This window comes from Sceloporus undulatus, chromosome 3 (assembly GCF_019175285.1).
Source record: "Sceloporus undulatus isolate JIND9_A2432 ecotype Alabama chromosome 3, SceUnd_v1.1, whole genome shotgun sequence".
NCBI classification, from domain to species: domain Eukaryota; kingdom Metazoa; phylum Chordata; class Lepidosauria; order Squamata; family Phrynosomatidae; genus Sceloporus; species Sceloporus undulatus.
In genome coordinates, this window is record NC_056524.1 from 267,097,779 (window position 1) to 267,113,348 (window position 15,570).

Here is a 15,570-nt window from a genome sequence, read left to right on the forward strand (position 1 = left end):
GTAGGCAGCAAAGCAACGCAAATGTTACTGATTGCAAAGTTCCCATGATGCTGAGCTGCTTTTCACCCCATTCCTTTCCGGTGGCCTTCCTTTTTCAGGACAACCCCAGGGGAGGGGGGGTACGTACAACTAATGTATGCAAGGGATTCCCCCAAGGGCCATTTGGTGCAGCCCCTTCTTCAGTCCTGCTGGAACACGTAGGATCCTAGAAATTAAAGGGACCCCACAAGGCCTTCCACTCCTGCCCCTTATTCTGTCCTGAAGGAAATCATTGGAGGCTAGAAATTAAAGGGAACCCAAAGGGTCATCCATTCCAGCCCCTTATTCTGTCCTGAAGGAATACATAGGAGGCTAAAAGTTAAAAGGACCCCAAAGGGTCTTCCATTACAGCCTCATTCTTCTGCCCTGCAAGAACACCTAGGAGGCTAGAAATTTGAAGAGACCCCAAAGGGCCCTCCACTCATGCCCCTTATTCTGTCCTGAGGGAAAACGTAGGAGGCTAGAAATTAGGGACCCTAAAAGGTCATCCATTCCAGCCCCATTCACGTAGCTGGAGCTAGCATGCACACTCACATGCACACACTCTAGGCGAAAACAGGAAACTGGAAGGGGCCTCTCCCCTCTCCCCCCTGGAAGCACAAAGGTCACAATGCCACCAAACCACCAAGGAGCATGCACAAAGGTGTTGATGCGAAATGTTCAAGACAAAAGGAAGGCGCTGGTGTAGAAAAGAATTCCGCTATGCATGGTTTTGCATCACGCAAATCGCAATTATTGCACAATTGTAGCGCTAACACCACGTTTCAAACAGAAAAGCAAACAATGTGGTAGAACATCGCGTTATAAGGTCATTTCGCAACGTTCCTTTCACTTCCTTAGCAGAATTGAGGGTCCAAAAACTTGCGTCTGATAAACTCCATGGTCTCTTCCTGTATGGGATCGCCAGAGATCAAGTAGCTGCCACCACCCCCTCCATTGGTTTGAATTCTCCTTTTATAGCAATGTAATGGGATGTTGCTGGGATGCCCACCTCTCATGCTTCAGAGATGTTTCTTTTCCTCCCCTAACCCTGGAGGAAGGGTTAGACTGATCAAGGACACATGAAAGAGGAGCATGAGAGAAAGAGTACTTTTAAATGTTTTATTCTAAGAAAGAAATCTTCATAGCAGCAGGCTATCTTTCACATAGAGGGCCATCTTTTCTTCAGGGCACAAGTTTGGAAGTTACAGACAGATTAGATCATTTAAACCAAGTCAGGAAAAGAAACCCAAAGTCCCTGATGTGACTAGCTAATATATTCTCCTATTCTATTTACACATTGGATGGGATTTGTAGTCCTTGATGTTTGAGGAGGAGCTGGGAGTCTGGACTCCTTTGTCTAGTCTAGGTGAAGTACTCCGGGGTACAGCAGCATCCACCTCCAGCTCCCTTTGTTACAGAGTGTCTTAGTGTTTTCCTCATGGTCTTTTCTTGGGATTTTATAACCACTCCTGAGAAAGATTTCAAGATTCATGTTGCTGCTTAACTGTCATCTTACTGGGCAATTGCTATCTCATGGTCTCTGTGATGCAGAGTCCCATTAAAATGTAACCCGAGCCTCTTCACCTCACTTCACCCTTTGTTTTGTTCTTGTTAACTGCCCTCAAGTAGGCCCTGACCCATGGTGACCTTGTGCATGAGACATCTCCAAACCCCCCCCCCCCCATCCTCCACTGCTCTACAGTACTTAAGTCCTGTAGATTCATGTTTGGGACTTCCCTCATTAAATCTAGCCATCTGGTGTGTGGTCTTCCTCTTTTTCTACTACCCTCCACCTTTCCAAGCGTTAATGTCTTTTCGAGTGAGTCATGTCTTCTCATGATATGAACAAAGTATGGGAGCCCCAGTTTCGTTATCTTGGCTTCCAGGGAGAGTTCTGGTTTGATCTGTCTAAGGACCCATTTGTTTCTCTTTTTGAATGTCCACAATATCTTCAGCACTCTTCTCCAGCACCACATCTCAAATGAGTTCATTTTCTTCCTATCTGCTTTCTTCACCGTCCAGCTCTCACATCTGTACATGGTGAGGGGGAAAAGTATGACCTGGATGAATCTGAATTTGGTGCTCAGTTGAATTTTTTTACTCTTTAGGATCTTATCTAGTTCTTTCATAGCTGCCCTTCCCGTTCCTAGTCATCTTCTTATTTCTTGGCTGCAATCTCCATTCTGGTTTGCACAGGAGTACTGAGATTTCTGGGTTGTGTAGTGTACATCTCTGTGCACATATTTAGTTTTGCTTGGCAGTTCTAGTGTTGAATGGGATTGCCACTGGCAGCTAAACTAAGAGACTAAGGTCCTAAACACACTGCAGAAATAATTCAATTTGAGACCACTTTGCCCTGGCTCAATGCTAGGGGATGGCGGAAACTACATTTATGAGACATTTAGCCTTCTCTGTCAGAGAGCTCTGGTGCCACAATAAACTACAATTCTCAAGGTTCTCTTGCACTGAGCCAGGGCAGTTAAAGCAGCTTCAAACTGGATTATTTCTGCGGTGTGTTTTGAACCTTAATCTTCAACCAAGTACGCAATCAAATGTGCAGAGCACTTCCATGGATGGCACACAGTGAAAATCCACCTACATGGATCTGCATGCTCAGTGGCCTTGTGTGCACATCTCCAATTCTGCAACCTTGAATCAAGTGGAAATATTCCACATTGGACAAAGACATCCAACTGCTTCCACTGGGGGATTTACGTGTGCCTAGGAAACAAAAAGAATTACAGCCTATATCTGGAAAGCATATGCTATAATAATAACAACAACAACAACAACAACAACAACAACAACAACCACCACCACCACCACCACCACCACCACCACCACCCCCACCCCCACCCCCACCCAGAACTAATGCGGTGCAGTGATTTGAATGTTGGATTATGATTCTAGAGACCAGTTTCATTCTCTGCTCAGCCATGAAACCCACTGGGTGATTTTTTGGCAGGTCACATGCTCTCAGCTTCAGGGGAAGGCAATGGCAAACCTCTGAACAAATCTTGCCAAAAAAACCCTCATGAAAGGTTCTCCTTAGGGCTGCCATAAGTCAGAAGCGTCTTGAAGTCAGGCAACAGCAGCAGCGGCAACAACAACAAAGGACACACACAGAATTACAGCCTGTACCTGAGGAAAGGAATTGTAATTCAGGAAAGCTCATGCTAAAATGAATGTGTCTTATCCTTGTGATTCCTTCCCACCTTTTAAAATACTGAAACACACCAATTTGGCAATCTGGTTGGAGAGTGTTGATAGCGTCACTTTTAGATGTCAGTCTGCAGCAAGGTTTGCAGTTTTTAATGCCTCAGACTGTGCTTTATTTATTTTTGTAAATATTTATAAGAGTGAGAGCCAACGTGGTGCAATGGTCTGAGCATTGGACTACAACTTTGGAGATCAGGGTTTGATTCCCCACTTGGCCATAGAAATCCACTGGGTGACCTCTCAGCCCCAGAAAACCCCCTGATAGGTTTGCCTTGTTTCTGTTGTTGTTGTGTACCTTTGTTTCCAATGTACAGCAACCCTAAAGTGTACTTATGATGGGTTTTCTTGTCAAGTTTCTTCAGAGGGGATTTGCCATTGCCACCCTCTGAGGCTGAGAGAGTGTGACACGTCTACGGTCACACAGTGGGTTTCCATGGCTGAGACAGGATTCGAACTCTGGTTTCCAGAGTCATAGTCCAACACTTTATGATGGCTATTTGCCATAATAAATTAAATGTAAAAAACACTCAAACCACTACGCCACGCTGACTCCCATCCTAGGATTGCCATAAGTCGAAATGCCTTGAAGGCACACAACATCATAAGCTCTCCAGACAGCTTGCAATGAGGTCAGTTTAAACCATTTAAAATTTGAAAATATTAAAAAATTTCAGACATCCTAATCAAGAGCTGAAAAACTCCCAACTTTAAAGCAGATTTAAACCAGGTGTTCATAGATTGCTAGAGAATCTTATGTTCATTGTAGAAAATGGAGCCTCTTTTCTTTTCCCGGCTGCCTTTTCCTCTTTGCACACACAGTGAATCATTTTCGGCTGCTTTTAGGAAGGTAAGAGCAGCTACCGCTCAAAACTTGGCTAGATGGCAGAGATTTGACCAAATAGATTTGCTGGATGGCTTGGAGGTAAAATGGGTCACTTCACAGCTGCTGCTCTGCACACCATGTTAAATATGGGCACACTAATGAGCTCCTGGGCCAGAACTGTGCTTTTGTCATCATGAGATCTGAGTTGTGCATGTGCCCCAGTTGCCAGGTCATGTTTCACAACCATCACCTGGCAGGGGAGATGCCAATAACCAGAGCTCTCTGCTCTGCACTCACCTTCCCACACCTCACAGAAGAGCTGCCCACACCATATGTGACAGTTGACTCCATTTAGTATGTGTGGGTGTGCGTTCTTATTTTGCAGGGATGCACCGCTGCATTCAGGGGAGCAGCATCTTCCCACACTGTATCATAGAACAGAATCATAGAGTTAGAAGGGACCCCAAGGGCCATCTGATCAAACCCCCTTCTTCCATGCAGGAAGGCAACATCAAAGCACTCTCTTGGACAGATCCAGCCTCTCTTTAAAAACCTCCAAAGAAGGAGACTCCACTACTTTCTGAGGCAGCACTATCTTTCACTGTTGGACAGCTATTACTATCAGGAAGATCCTCCTAATGTTTATTTTTTTTTAGACAATCTTTATTATTTTCTGATCCTACTAATGTTTAGGTGGAATCTCTTTTCTTGTAGTTTGCATCCTTTGTGCCATGTCCCAGTTGCTGTAGTTGCAGAAGACAAGCTTGCCCCATCATCCATATGACAAACCTTGAAATATTTGAACAAAGCTATCATGTCATCCCTTAACCTTCTCTTTCCTGGGCTAAACCTACCCAGCTCCCTAAGCCACTCCTCATAAGGCTTTATCATTTTCAGACCCTTCACCATTTTGGTTGCCCTCCTCTCAACAACCACCAGCTTCTCCACATCCTTCTTGAACTGTGTTGCCCAGAACTGGATGCAGTATTATTCTAGGTGACCAAAGCTGAATAGAGTGGTACTATGACTTCCCATGTGTTAGACACTATACTTCTGTTGATGCAGCCTAGAATCATATTGCCTTTTTAGCTGCTGCATTAGACTGTTGATTCATGTTCAACTTGTGGTCTGCTAGGACTCCTAGATCCCTTTCACATTGATAAAGATGTTAAATAGCACTGGGCTCAGGACAGAACCCTGTGGAACTCCACTAGTCACTTTTCTCCAGGATGAAGAGGAGCCATTGCTGAGCACCCTTTGGGTTCGGTCAGTCAACCAATTGTTGTTGTTGTTGTGTGCCTACAATGTTTCTGATTTATGGGAACCCTAAGGCAACCCTATTGTTGTTTTTTCTTGGCAAGGTTATCCAGTGAGTTTTCCTGGCCAAGCAAGGATTTGAACCCTGCTCTCCCAGAGCCCTGTTCCAGCATTCAAACCATGCTGGCTCTTTTAAATATTTTAAAAGCCATTTCCTCCTCTTCCTCCTCCTCCTTCTTCACTATCATCACCACCACCATCTCTGTTCCACCTTTTCCCCAGCCTGAGCTTACAAAACTTAAAAAAGACATAGCTAAAAAAATTAAAATCATGCAAAACATATAATTAAACTATATAAGGAAAACTATTTTACTGTGTTGTAAGCTGCCTTGATCCTGTGGGAGAGGCGGGGTGAAAATAAAATTTCTATTCTATTCTATAAATAAAATTTAAATTAGTGCTTTTTTTAATAAGATAACTTATTGAATTCTTTTAATTTTTTATTATAACCTTTTCTTTTCCAAAAGAGGTATTTTATTTGAATTTGTGAGCTGGTTTGGGAGCCCTGCTGGGAGAAAAGCTATACATTTTTCTTTAAAAACAAATATCAGTGGATGGGTCAGGTCTAAGTCCTGCCCTTTCCTGCTTGCCCCCCTTCTCCTTCCCTCCCCATCTCTGGATAATTCAGTCCCTTTTGCTGTCTCCTTCTTTGCCCGCCAGGCACAGAAGAAGCCTTTGCTGCTGTTGACTATTCCTGGACCTTGTTGCTGCTGCTCGTTTTAGCAGCCACCAAATTAGCCTGTGGCTTGCAGGGAATAAAATGCCATTTCTGCGTTATTTTCCAAGAATATAAATGTTGATACACTGGGCACTCTGGGCAATGAGGCGTCTGTGGCTGATCTCCATGCTCTACTCTCACGCATGATGTGCAATTGCTGTAGCAAAGATACTTTTCCAAGTCATGTCACTGGAACCAATGTGGCATCTATTATACCAAATAAGTCAGCTAAATCTGGGGCTTTAGATGCATCCTGGAGTTTCTGGCAACTGATGGTGTGTGTGTGTATGTGTGTGTGTGGTTGGTGTTGCATGCCTTCAAGTTGATTCTGATTTATGGTGACCTCAGGTGACCAGATGTCCTCATAACCACAAAGGGGACAAGGGACTATAAAATGTAGGGCATTCAAGAAAAATATAGGATCCTACAAAATAAAAGCTAAAAACAGTCATATAGATGTAAATTAATGCTTCTTACCATGCTCAAAATGAGACATTTTGGAATTCATCCTGGAGAGAAGGTTGCAATGTAGGACTTGCCCTGGAAAAGAAGAGTATGTGGTCACCCTGGGTGACCCTAAGGTTACTCTATCATGGGGTTTTCTTGGCAAGTTTCTTCACGGGGGAGTTGCCATTGTTGTCCTCTGAGACTGAGAGTCTGCACAAAGTCACCCAGTGGGTTTCCATGGTCGAGTGAGGATTTGAACCCAGGTCTCAAGAGTCACAGTCCAGTGCTCAAACCACTACACCATGCTGGTTTCCCTATACCTCTCCTAATGGATTACAATTTTGGAACATAATTCAATTCAGCTATTTTCTCTTTCCACTCTTCCTTTTAAATGGTTTTGTTTGTTTGAGCACTGCTGTTTGTAAGTCCCATATTTTTATTGTTGCTTTGTTCAAGGGCTGCAACCTTTTCTCCCAGTAAATTTATTAGACCAATGTACATTGGGACCAATGCTGAAGTCCCAATGACATTGGGATCGCTGTGCCAATATGGATTGGTAGAGTTTGATGCACATGGACATACTCATGCCAGTGTCTTGTTACACATCTTCACAGTTCCTGAACAGGTTTTCTTGGTGCCTTTGCTACATAGCTAAGTCCAGTGGACCCTTGTTATGTGCTGGGGTTTGGTTCCAAGATCCTCCGTGTATAACAAAATCCGTGTATGCTTAGGTCCCATTTAGGGTTGCCATAACTGTCAACCTCCAAACCGGGACAAATGTAAAAAAATGTAGGACAAATGTAGGACAAAATTTAGCCCCAAATGTAGGACATATTTTTAAAATGGAGGACACACAAGCAACTCCTCCTCCTCATTTTGGCCACCCACCTCCTCCTCCTCCTCCGCATTTTGGGCACCAAATCGCGCCAGGAAATGCCCCTTTCCCCTCCCCCTGGCTGAGAGCCAGAGGCTCAGTTCTCCGCCACCTCCTCCTCTCCTGAAGATTCTTCCTCTTCTGAAGTTCCCTGAGGATGGCCAATAGGAGACTGGGGCTGGAAACAGCCCTGACCCTGCTGTTCTCCTATTGGCCAGCCAGCCTGAAGGGGAGGATTTGGTGCTAATTAGGTGCATGCGCGCACACACACACGAGCCGCTGCCTCCATGGCCCACCAAGGAGGAGGAGGAGGTGGGTTGCTGGCCGGCTAGAGCTGCTGGTATTTGGCTCCGCGTGTGTGCGCGCATAAGCATTGCGTGCGTGAGCCACAGCCAGCCCTGGCCTGCACCACTGCCTTGGACGGTGTGGCTGCTTCCGCGGCCCACCAAGGAGAGGGAGGAGGAGGAGCCAGAGGAGGTGGCTGGCTCCACGGCTGGCCGGCCGAAAGGGCCGCTGGGGCGGCTGCTAGTGGCAGCTGCTGCAGCGGCCCTTGTGCTAGCCACTAGAAAGGCCACTGGAGTGGCTGCTCATGCGCGTGGCCGTTGTGCACGGCCGCTCCAGCGGCCCTTGTGCTAGCGACCACTAGAAAGGGCCGCTGGGGCGGCTGCTAGTGGCGGCTGCTGCTGTGGCTGCTCTTGCAAGCGGCCGCTAGAAAGGGCTGCCGGAGGCTGGCGCCATCGCACGCAGCGGCTGCCGCCCGACCCGGGGCAAACCCGAGTCAATTAGCAAACCAGGACGGCACCTCCCCAACCAGTCAAAAAGCATGAATGTCCCGCCCCAGGCAGGATATGGCAACCCTAGTCCCATTAGATATAATGACACAGCAAAATGGTGTCCCTTATAAAAAAAGGAAAATCAAGATTTGATATTTGAAATTTATACTTTTTTTGAACGTTTTCAAATCGCGTATCCTTGAATCCGTGTATAAAAAGTCAGTGTATAAGAAGGGCTGACTGTATACATAAAGTTACATAACATACATTTTATAGAGGATCTCAGCCATTATTATTCCAGGCCTAACGATTTGTGGAATGATTGGCTGTGCCAGGGACCAGAACTGTGTGGGAAAGTACAACTAGTTGCACGATAGCCTTTCACGCTGGTCTGGTGTCCCCAAAGGATTTGGGGCAATATTTTTAACTGGGCCCCTCTTGGCTTGTCTGGAAAGTAGCTGTGCTTTCTTTTAGCTTCTACTCACCAGGACCCGATTAGAAAACTCCTCTTTTTAATCAAATTGGAAATCTTCCAGGAAACATCTGGGAGAGCTTCATATATGTTTTTTCCTGGCTTCAAGAGCTTGCCAGGGAGGAGGAAACAAACATACCTTGCAAGGAAAAGAATGTGGCTTTAGGGTCGGAGGAGATCGGTTATTCTGAGTTGCAACTTGGACCTTCATCTCTGACTTTATGGCTCTAGCCATAAACAGAGGGAGAACTCTAGACCCAGATCCAGTTAAACATTGCCAGCCATAGCTTTTAAACTGCTGGGTAGATAGCAATCAGTTACCAGTAGCTTGGCCAGCAGCGAGTAAAATTGTTATTCTGCTGAGTGTTTCTTTTGGAGACCAGTGGAGGCTTGAAAGAGGAGAAACAGGAGAGCAGTTCTGTAACCTTTCTGGGTCACGGACCTCTCAGAATCTGATAAAAGCTGTGCACCTGGGAAAGTTGCACATATTTTTCAAGGAAACAAAAAGGACAGGAAAGGTGTGTGTGTGTGTGTGACAGAATCTGGCACATTCTGTCATAAGCTGGTTGCTGTGGCTGTTGTAATATATATAGGGTGACCAGATGCCCTGCTTTTCCAGAACATGTCCTACATTTCAACCTTCTGTCCAGGAAGAATTCCAAAATGTCATCCATTTTGAGCATTAAGAAGCATGGATTTCTATTTATATGAGTGATTTTAGTTTTTATTTGGTCATGCCCTGCATTTTTCTTTTATGTCCTCCATTTTGTTGTTCCTATTCCTCCTTTGCAGTGAGGACATCTGGTGACCCTGAATATCTAGCATGTTTAATGTTTTAGATATACAGTTGCCTCTCTGTTTTCGTGGACTTCAGATCCACGACCCTTGCTTACTCACGAGGAGTAAACAGAGAGGGTTAAAATGGGGCACGCACCCAAAGTGCACGCCTACAGCCGCTTGCAGACACCCCCCCATTCAAGCCTATGGGTCTTGAATATCTGTGAGTTTCTGTTTTTGTGGGGGGTCTGGAACAGATCCCCCATGAAAATGGAGGGATGACTGTATAAGAGAGTTGTACAGATGTTATAGGTTTATTGGGAAATAATGAGAATGATGGGAGGTATAGTACTAATAGATATAATTGCTGCTGAATCAAAGGGATTCTTGTGATGGAGGAATGTGCAGATGTGTGGAGGAAACTTCTTAAGATCTGTTAGTAGAAAACAGAAAGTAGAGATGAGAACAGCTGGTAGTGGGGTTGGGTGAATGAGGGAGGCATGGCAAAAAGGGTTGGTATTTTTAATCAGTAAATGAATTAAGATGAAGTCTGTGAAAATTTGGGGTGGACCATAGTTAATTTTATGCCAGTGTTGGTGGATGATGGCACTTCTGTCTGCAGATGTCTTCCTGCTAACACCTATGTGTTTCTGAAATAAAGCTTTACGGTTTGCAACACATAAGACTTGTTTACTGAATTCTGGGGACAAAGGCAATTCTTGAAAGGGGGCAAACCCTCAGTTTTTGTCTTAGGTTCCCAGTCCCCCTGAAATTAATCAATGAACCCCTTGGAAACCCTAAGAGAGGTTCACCCATTGCTTGGACTTGACTTGGAGGTGCTAAAAACAACAGCGTGGGCCACAGATTAAGAACCTTTGCCTAAACTTTCATCTGCCTGTGATTTGATAATTATGAATAAATTAGACATTTCACTTCAGCGTTGTAGAGGCAGAGTTACTGAAAGAGTGCCATTGTGCATTATGCATGGGTAAACATCACATGTTGGGTTGTGTGCTTGGCTGCGTGTTTTTTGCCTTGCTTCAGTTATGCCACATTGCCATGGAACATGAGGGTTTTTCTCAGAATTAATGAATTATTTGGCAGGCAGAGATTTTCAGTATTGCAGCTTTGATGCTGGCTCTCAGCTTGTATATACTGTATTGCATTCTGTACTCTAACTATATTTGATGAGATTTTATATTCTGTAATCTATTTTCTATAATAAATAAAATAAATATACTAGGGATAGAAGACTTCATAGATATGGTTATGCTTATGTCCTTATTGCATCAAGCCCTGTGAGTAACTCTGATTTTTAACTATTAATAATTTCTTCAAAATTTCATTGCTGAACAGTATCCACACATTCTGCATTCATGGATTCCACCACCGTGGCTTGAAAATATTCCCCCTTAAAAAAAAAAAACACCCCAAAAGCAAATCTTAATTTTGCTTTTTTAAAATAAAGGACACCCTTTTACTATGTCAATATATATAATGGCATATAATGTGTACGAGGGTCATTCAACAAGTACTTAGCCTCACTGCCCAATGGCGCTGCTGTTACAAAAGAGTTTTCCATTGTGCAGTACATTCTTTTAGAAGCCTACTGTCAAAGTTTCAGTCAATTCCTTTCATTTGTTTTGTTTTGATAGCCTTTGGAAGTGAGCGTGTCGGTCGGTTTTACAAAAATGGAAAAAGAGCAGTATCGTTCGGAGATTCGATTTTTGTTTTTGGAAGGGAAAACGCGCAGCGAAATCAAAGAGCACTTGGATGCTGTGTACGGTGACTCTTCTCCTTCGATGGCGACCATCAAGAATTGGTTCAACAAGTTTGATCATGGCCACACATTGGTTTTTGATGAGCCACGCCCAGGTGCCCCGAAAACGGCTACTATGGAGGAAAACGTAAAAAAAAATCCACGATCTCGTGTTGGCAGACCGCCGATTGATAGCTGAGACTGTAAGCATCGCAGAAGGAACAGTGCATCATATTTTACACGAAGAACTGGGCATGAGAAAGCTGTCAGAGCAATGGGTGCCACATTTGCTCACACTGGACAGCAAGCGCAACCGTGAGACCACATCTGCGACGTGTTTGACGTTGTTTAAGTGCAGTCCGGCAGCGTTCTTGCATCGTTTCATGACCATCAACGAAACATGGATCCACTGGTACACACCAGAGACCAAGGAACAGTCGAAACAGTGGACTTTACCCGGCGAATGTGCTCCGAAGAAGGCGAAGACTGTTCTATCAGCCGGAAAGGTGATGGCCACCGTTTTCTGGGATTCACAAGGTGTGATCCTCATCGATTACCTCAAGAAGGGTAAAACAGTCATGGGGCTCTACTATGCCAACTTATTGGGTCAATTCGACACCGAATTGAAGAAAAAACGGCCCCGTTTGGCGAAGAAAAAAGTGTTGTTCCACCACAACAATGCGCCAGCTCACACCTCCGTGGTCGCCATGGCCAAATTGGTCGAATTGGGCTACGAATTGCTGCCCCATCCACCGTATTCCCCAGATTTGGCCCCCTGTGACTTCTTTTTGTTTCCAAACCTGAAAAAGTCACTCGCCGGGAAAAGATTTGGGTCGAATGAGGAGGTCATTGCCGCCACGGAGGCCTATTTTGCAGACCTCGGGAAAACGTATTTTTCGGACGGGTTGAAAAAGTTGGAGCATCGCTGGGCCAAGTGTATCGAGCTGAAAGGAGACTATGTTGAAAAATAAATTGCCACTTTTCCAAAATTTTCATTTTTCTTTTGTAGGCTAAGTATTTATTGAATGACCCTCGTATAATTGTGTGTTGGCCATCCATAGATTGGTATCCTCAGCAGATACCAAGGGCCAACTATAATTGCTTTCATGTTAGTAGATATGTTTTGGATGCCTATCCTTTTGTGGCTGCTATACAGATTTCTTGGTTGGAGATGCACAGAACTATTGGTGTTGTCCTATTGCAGGGGGATAGGAATTGTGTGGCTCACCAGATACTGTAGGACTGCGGCACCCAGCAGCTCTAGTGGCATATCGAATGGTGAGGAATAGTTGGAGGGAGCTACAGGGACCCCACACCAATTTTAGGCGGTGGATTTTGATAGTCAGTGTTGTTTGGCAGTTCCCACCCTTGGCTTACGAAACAGCTGATGAAGCCATGAGCTGGATTAATGAATTCTCTGGTATACTCGCGCAGGAGGCTGTATCCTTCCTGTCATCCTTGACACCTTCCTCATCTTAGTTACCCAGGTTTTCAGTGGCTGAAGAAAGAAACAGCCATTTTGTAATACAAAGGCTGTAGCCATGAGACCAATTCCAAAGCCCCTAATATGACAATACCCTTTTGCTGTTGTTGCAGTAGTTTTTGTTGTTGCTGTGTGTTTCTTGCTGGTACTGTATATTCTGCAGCTTCATGTTATGGTGCCCCTACGAATGAAAGCTCTCCAAGCGATGGCATGCGTCACAGCCCTGCTCAGGTCTTGCAAAGTTAGAGCAGCAGTCTTTGTGGCTTCCTGGATGGTCTGAAATGTGGCCTTCCTCTTTTCCCAGCATGATAATCTTTTCCAAAAAAACCATGTTTCTTCATGATTCATTCAGCTTATGACAGTCATTTTGGCTTCTAGGAAGAGTTCAGTCTTGTTTTATGTTTGCTGTTGTTAGTTTTTGTGTCATCAAGTCAACAAGCCTCTGAATGAGAGACTGAGAGTCCTGGTCATAATCTGCCCTTTTCAGGTCTTGCAGACTCAGGACAGCAGTATCTTCCTTGACAGTGTCCATCCACATGTGTTGTGGTCTTCCTGTTTTCTTTCATTGTTTGTTAACTACAGTTGAGTGAATCCCGACTCATGGTGTTCTTGTGGATCTGACATCTCCAAGACTCCCTGTCTTCCACTGCTCTGCTCAGGTCCTGTAAATTCATACATGTGACTTCCTTAATAGAGTCCCTCCATCTAGCATGTGATCATTATCTCTTTCTGCTTCCTTCTACTTTTTCCATCATTATCATCTTTTCCATGATGTTGTCGAAGTACAACAGCTTCAATTTAGTCATCTTGGCTTTCAAGGAAATTTAATGTTTAATCTGTTCAAGGACCCATTCGTTTGTCTTTTTGGCCACCCACAGTATTCTCAGCACTCTTCTCTTGCACCACATCTCAAATGAGTTTATTTTCTTCTTATCCACTTTCTTTACTATCCAGCCCTTACATCTGTACATGGTGATGGCTAATACAATGGATTGTGTGAGTCTAACTTTTGTGCTCAGTTGTATATCTTTACTGTTTAGGATTTTGTGTAGTTCTTTCAAAGCTGCCCTCCTGATTTTTAGTTTTCCTCTGATTTCTTGACTGTATCCCTCATTCTGATCTAAGTTTGATCCAAGGTACAGGAGCTCTTTCACTATTTCTATTTCCTCATTGTTTAGGTTAAATTTATGTAGATTCTCCATGGTCATTATTTTTGGCAGGACACAGACCGCCCAAAAAGCGCGGCCTACCGGTGCCTGTTTTTCCGCCAGAGGGAAGCCTCAGCCGCCAAATGTTGAGGCTTCTCACCAGTGGAAAATGAACCCGCAAAAAGTGGGTTCTTAACGAGTGCGCCACTGGCACACGCGTTACACAAGTGCTGCACGGCGCCATGCAGATGCCGTGCAGCACTTGCATAACAATGGTGGTGTTAAAATATATTTCTAAATTGTATTGAAAATGTTCAGATGTGTCAATGGTTAACTAAGGTTTAAAATGGTTCCTGTTGAAAGCCAGAAAGCCTAGGCCTGGAAGAACAAGTCTTCAAGGACATGTGCTGAGACATAATATCAACAAATGTATTATTGTTATGCTCCTGTGTAGTATGGTGACTTCATGGGAAAGAGATGTGTCCACTTGGTGGGAATGTTGATCTTGTGAGAGAACAAAGACTGATGTCACATTCAAGCTTCTAGCATGGACTCTGAAAGAGAATAGATGTATAGTAGCTTGCTGTAAAGTGTAAATAGCAACAAAGTTAATAAACCCTCATTTGAGTGAAAATCTGTGTGGAAGTTACTTTGATACTGAGTAGCTGAGAAGACTGCATCTGTTCCAGTTGGTACCAGTCCAGAACCACCAGTAACAAGAGACATCAACCATCCCAAAGATCTTTTTCTCTAACAGGTGGCACCCATGTAAACAGGGCACTGCCATTGTTATGCCCTCAACACGTGTGAGGGTTGCGGGGCGTCTGGAAGCGCTGCCCCCCAGACAACTCTCACACATGACGAGGGCGCCACAAAGGGAGGTATGTACCAGGCCTTTGTTTTCTTTTTGTTCAGCAATAAACCTGCCTTTACACTTTTTTCCTTAATCTTCCTTAGTTGTTCCAAGTCCATGATGTCCATGACTAACCAGGGCTAACATAGCTTCCAAGATCAGATGGGATCCGGTACCTTTATGGTATCTAGATCCTGTGCCAGATTGTGTGTCTATGAGCCTTCAGGTTGCTTTTTGACTTATGGTGACTCCATAAATTTCACAGTGTTTTTTTAGGCAAATAATCCTCAGTGGTGGTTTTGCCAGTTCCTTCCTCTGAAATCTAGCCTACAGCACCTGGTATTTGATGATAGCATCCCATTCAAATACTAACCAGGTTGACCCTGCTTAGCCTTGAAGGTCAGACAGGATCTGTTACCTTTAGAGCATTTTGGTGGGGAGAGGGAGTCCTTGATGGAAAATGACCTGACACTTAAAAGAGATGAAGTGCATAATTTTCTTTTTTCTGGTCGTTGCATGTGGTGTATGTATGTAGGGGCTGTCTGAAGGCAGGATGTTCCAGTTCCTGTTTAATACTTGTTTTCATAACATTCTTGGCCAAAAAAGGAGAAGAGCTTCCAGAGCTTTGCCAATTTGAGGAGTGTGATGGGGGTGGGCACCCCTTCCTGTCTCTGCACAGACGGAGCTGCTATATTTACCTGGTTCCAACAAGCGCTGCTCATAACTTGACTTAAAAAATAAATTTATAAAAAATACCTGCAAGTGAAAACATTTCAAAAATATTTCCTCCTAGCCTACGGTGGGAAGAAGGCATCTTGCCCTGCTCCCACCTGCCTTCTTACTCACACAGAGAAACAGACAAAATTGCAGGGATAGTTGCTGTGCT

General features: G+C 44.4%; 1 protein-coding gene and 1 long non-coding RNA gene across 3 annotated transcripts in view; one reads left to right on the top strand and one right to left on the bottom strand.

The window, feature by feature from the left end:
- MB21D2 (Mab-21 domain containing 2) overlaps nucleotides 1-15,570 on the top strand; it is a 73,806-nt gene that overhangs the window by 40,658 nt on the left and 17,578 nt on the right. The gene's annotated exons all lie outside the window — the stretch shown is intronic.
- On the bottom strand, nucleotides 1,135-8,887 carry LOC121926639. Of its 2 annotated transcripts, none has more exons than XR_006103049.1 (3): nucleotides 8,804-8,887; nucleotides 6,576-6,638; nucleotides 1,135-2,742 (listed from the first exon to the last, which is right to left on the bottom strand). It is a non-coding gene; the product is annotated as an uncharacterized LOC121926639 (long non-coding RNA). The 2 variants fall into 2 exon arrangements; XR_006103050.1 differs by lacking the exon at nucleotides 8,804-8,887 and adding an exon at nucleotides 8,678-8,761.